At 37.4% G+C, this 5037-nt stretch overlaps 1 pseudogene across 1 annotated transcript; it reads left to right on the forward strand.

The window, feature by feature from the left end:
- The first annotated feature begins 494 nt into the window (after window positions 1–494).
- Window positions 495–4641, forward strand: LOC111317426 (protein trichome birefringence-like 2; annotated as a pseudogene). The gene is made up of 9 exons (XR_016333049.1): window positions 495–874; window positions 946–986; window positions 1042–1154; window positions 1242–1429; window positions 1952–2140; window positions 2234–2371; window positions 2607–2686; window positions 2952–3110; window positions 4015–4641. The product of XR_016333049.1 is annotated as a protein trichome birefringence-like 2 (transcript).
- Window positions 4642–5037: the final 396 nt, after the last annotated feature.

The following is a 5037-nucleotide window of genomic DNA, read 5'->3' on the forward strand; positions in this document are numbered from 1 at the left end:
CATGCCCAACATCTTTGTTTGTCTTGCAGTGAAGCGAAACTGCCAAACTCAACCGTAGGAAGTAACAAGTAAGAAATTTTGTTTTCACACTTCCAACTCTGTTTCACCGTTCTCATAGCCTCTTACTCTTTTACCGAGTTACCCTAGTTCTAACCATTTTCAAAACAAAACAAGGAGAAGGTCTCTTACCGTCCAAATCTTAGACCCATACATGAGTAAATTGTTCGGACGTTAACCATGCTGCCCATTCTCCATTTTCTTTGTTACTTCCGGACCACGGTATCCTCTCTTCTTTAGCACCACCTCACATCACCAAACAACTTGTTCGCCTGTTTTATCCTCTTTCTCTTTTTGTCTCTCTACTGAAACTGGAAGCATTTGCATTTTTCTTTTCTTTCTTTTTTTTTTTTTCCTCAAGTTCGATGGATGTAAAGAAACATGTTTTTTTCAGAGCAATTATCAGCCGGCGAAAAATCTTTTCCAGGCTTGGCTGATGGTTGGTAGCGTCTCTTATTATAATCACGGGCCTATTGCTTAATAACTCTCTTAAAGGTCCTGTTGTGGGGTCTTTGTTCCAAGGGTCTTATTCGGTTGGCAATGCTACCGTTTCGCCTCATTCCTCTCTTCCACCTTCCCGTAGTAATGCTACTGAGGAACTGCAGAATCCTGTGGACACTGAGAAAAGGATTGAAATTGATAAAGCGTCAAAGGTTGCTAAAAAGCACGATTTTTTGGAGGAGAGTGAGAATGAGGGTGATGAGGTGGATTTAGAGGATGGGGTGGATATTGATATAAAGGGGGCCCAGTTGGAGAATTCCGATGAGGGGGCCAAAACTGGAAACTTTGGTGTTGAAGACGAAGGAAGGATTCAATAGTTAGCCCAAGATGTAAATGTTTCAGTTGTTCCTGAAACTGGAAACCTTTTAGGCTCAAACGGAGATGGAGTGATTTTGGAGAAGACCCAGTTGGGAAATTCCTCTTAGACGGTAAATAATGGAACTAGGGTTGGTTAAAATGTGAATGCCAATAATGCTATTGAAGGGGAATTTGTTGATAATCCTGCTGATGCTAATAAAGTGACCACTGAAAACAACAATGTGGGCAATTTGTCAAATAATTGGGAAGTTGTTGGACTTCCTGTTGGAGAAGAGAAGGTTATGGGATTGAATGATCAAGCAAATTTGGTTGAGGAAAATAAAGCCCTCAACTCTCCTGGTGATGATCCTCATTCTGTGAAATAACCTAATGGCTCTATTGAGACTTTTGATCATTTTGATGGTAGGTGGGTGAGGAATGATCATTCAAAGCCATATTATCGTCCAGGTTCTTGTCCTTACATTGATAAAGATTTTGATTGTTAGCGCAATGGAAGGCCTGATAATGGCCACATTAAATGGAAATGGTAGCCAAATGGAAGTGGCATACCAAGGTAAGATCTATTTTGATGTGCATTTATCCTTAATTATAGATTTCTCTCCTTTTTTTCACCTGTGATGCAAGGATCATATATAGCTTCTAATTTACATAAAGTTCTGCAAAATAAATGTTAATGGGCCAAAGATTGATTTCAAACTGTTGTTAAGATTGACATAGCTTCTGATTTACATTTTGGTTGCATTTTGTAATTATAACAAATGTTGGCATCGTTAAAGAACTTTTTAAAGTCTAGTTCAGTTGTTAAGCGACTAAAGTAGTGTGAAATGTGCTTTCCTGGCAAGTCTTGTAATTGTAGTAGTTGAACTTTTCTTGATTGAAATGGATATATTGTTTTTCTGGACTGTATTAATAGGTAAATTAACTAATGTTCCATAATTTTATTAAGGCTGTCATATGGGATATGTTCCAGCTATGAAGTTACGAATACCAGCCTCTTGAATGGAATTTTGAATATTTTCAGTGTACTTATGCAAAACAACTCTTTAACTCTTTCTTGATCAATGATATCATCCAGGCTGAATGCAACTGATTTTCTGAAGAGACTGAGAGGAAAGAGGCTAGTTTTCTTTGGGATTCCTTGAATAGGAACCTGTGGGAGTCTATGGTGTGTATTCTCCGTCATAGCGTCAAGAGAAAGAAAAGAGTTTGTGAAATTTCTGGAAGTGATTTTCAAATGAAGGGTTTTTATTCATTCAGGTTTGAGGCAAGTTTCTGGAGATCCTTATGTTTTTGTTACAAAAGCTGTACCTATTGTAAATGCATATCTCATTAGAACATGTATTTGATGTCCTTACAGGATTATAATTGCTTGGTGGACTTTGTTGCTGCTCCATTTCTTGTTAAAGAATCATCTTTCAAGCGAGAAAATGGATCAATTGAGACACTAAGATTCGATTTGATGGGTCCAGCAACTTCAATGTATCATGATGCTGATGTCACGGATCGAGACTCAAGTTCCGAATTCGCGCGATTCCGAGATCTGGGTTTTCACTTTTTCGGCGTCCTAAATCAGTCTACTTGCTACGGTTCACACTTTTGTGAAGTATTGTCCGCTCTGGCCCTCCTGACCTCACGGTTTTATCCTACAAAAGGCGTCTCACAAGGCGGAGATGGTATGAACTCTTATATATTCCAGTGACATTCTTATTATGTTCGATGTGAGATTCAAGACTACTCTTTAAGTCTGTGACACTGACCTCATGGTCTTCAATACAGGTCATTGGTGGATCCATGAGAAAACTTCCAAAGGGTGAGTACCAGTAACTCTATTTGTAGAGTACTTGTAACATTCACACCCTGTGTTTTGATGTTATGTGATTATCCATTATCTCTTTTGTCAGTCTGTAAGGGAAAGCAAAATGTTTCTTTTTTTGGGTCATTACTTTGAACGTTCTGGCATACCATCATATAATTCTTCTTCAAAAAACAAATAAAACAAACAAAAGCAAAGAGCTATGCTGCCAAAAAAGCTATCAAATTATTTATACAGTTCTGTTCATTTTGTGATTATGCAGAGAAGACTATTACCAAGAAGGTGACTATGTTTACCCACGACTCAAATTCCTGAAAGCTTATCAGAAGGCACTCACAACCTGGTCCAGATGGCTAGACAAGAATGTTGATAGCAGTCGAACTCAGGTTTTCTTGATGGGATATTCAGTTACCCATTTCTGGTGGGGGCCTCTTTTCTTTATATATACATATATGCATGTATCATATAATGTGTGTGCTAATGTGAGCAATGTCACTCTGCTCTACTTCACATCTTCATGACTGAACGTACTGTGTTACTCTTAGTTTGACTCTGATGGTTAGCTTTTCTAGATAACAAATATGAAAATTTCAACATTATAGTGGTTAAAGTTTTGCACGTTTCAGGTGAGGAAAACCAGATGGTCATGCATTCCTAGTCTTGTAAAATTGTACCCAACGTTTGCCAACCTAGCTGTAGCATTTTCCTTGAATTAAGCTCTTAGTTGTAGAAGCTGATTGCTAAACATGGCTAAGGCTGCCCTAAGAAGCATGAGATCCATTAGTTAAGATAACTTGAAATATTGGAAAAGGCGAATCTGCTAAAATTATGGCAAAAATTATGAAAGAAATATATGCAAAAGATACTTTGCCAGTGGTGTGCAAACTCAAAATTGGCCTGGCAATTCTGACCTTCCCTTTGCTTCTCCAGCTCTTACCATGTTCAAAAAGAAGAAAAACAACAGACTCCAATCAAGCTAGTATGAAAACAATGGTCTTTCCAGCAAGCCCAGGTTTATGAGATGATTCTTTGCATCAGTTGTTAAAATAGCCTAATGCTGCCAAGTCATTCCAATTTATTTGATTAGTAATTATAAACCTTCATGCAGCTTCTCAAAGCCACTTGTCAAGTAACCCAATAGTTTCAAATGAACCTTCGTGGTTCTTTGGATCTTTGCTTTTCTGGCTTTTCAAATCAACTAAAGGCTTTCAACTAACAGGCTAAAACCAGAAATAAGGCATGCCAAAGTTTTACCTTCATTCCATGTAGGGACATCCTATGTGCCATAAAGAAGAACCATCTAAAGCATTTAAATGTGGTTGCAGGTGTGGCCAGTGGAACTCTGGAGGAAAATGTCACCAGGAAACTGAGCCCATCTCTAATGAAACTTACTTGACAAAGTACCCTGCCAAAATGAGAGCTATAGTACATGTACTTCAAAATACCAAAACCCCAGTTATATATCTAAACATAAGCAGGCTTAGAGATTACAGGAATGACGCGCATCCTTCTATTTACAGAAGAGAATATAAGACAGAAAAAGATAGGAATGCTGCAGTGAGAGTACAAGATTGCAGTCGTTGGTGCTTGCCTGGAGTACCCGACACTTGGAATGAGTTGTTATATGCTTCACTGCTGAAGGCTGGAAGGGGAATTTGAAGAAATTGAGCAATGTTTATATACAAAACTACAGGACCCAATTGGTTATTCTTTTAGAAATATCCTGTAATTTGGATGTATTCAAGGGTTTAGTATATTCAAAATAGCATATTGAGTCGGTGTGAAGAAGGCAAATGTAGAGTGTTAATCAAGTTCTACATTGAATTTCATGTTTGCAACAGTAAAGTTCTGTAATTTTTTTGTCTCTTGATATGAAGTACCTACTGCATTGACATTACCACTGGTTGCAGGTTTAGAGAAAAACCTTGAATTATACCAGACTGCAGCCGAAGGCAAGATTTCAACCTCAAATTAATTAGAAGATTTTTCTGGTGACTCGTACATATTTATATATGCTGTTTTTAATATTTTTTCTCTGTTTATCTCAGAACTTGGTTATGCGCGCAACAGGATCATTTGGAAAGTTTTAGACTGATATAGGGATTGTCCTCCTATTACTTTTCAATATACTCATTACTACCATTTACATTTGTTGTACTCGACCATGAATTGTGAAAGTCATAAAGTTGTATTGAAACGTAATTAACAGAAAAATAATAGAGGGGAGCATAACTCCTGTTACAGACTATCCCTTTGCTTAGATGGTATAGAATACATTATAGTTGCATTATCCAGAGGTGGTTCTATACTTTTAAACATTTTAAGGAAAAAATTAAAAAGAAGGTATA

Source organism: Durio zibethinus, chromosome 2 (genome assembly GCF_047325235.1).
Source record: "Durio zibethinus cultivar Kanyao isolate XHJ-2024 chromosome 2, ASM4732523v1, whole genome shotgun sequence".
NCBI lineage: Eukaryota > Viridiplantae > Streptophyta > Magnoliopsida > Malvales > Malvaceae > Durio > Durio zibethinus.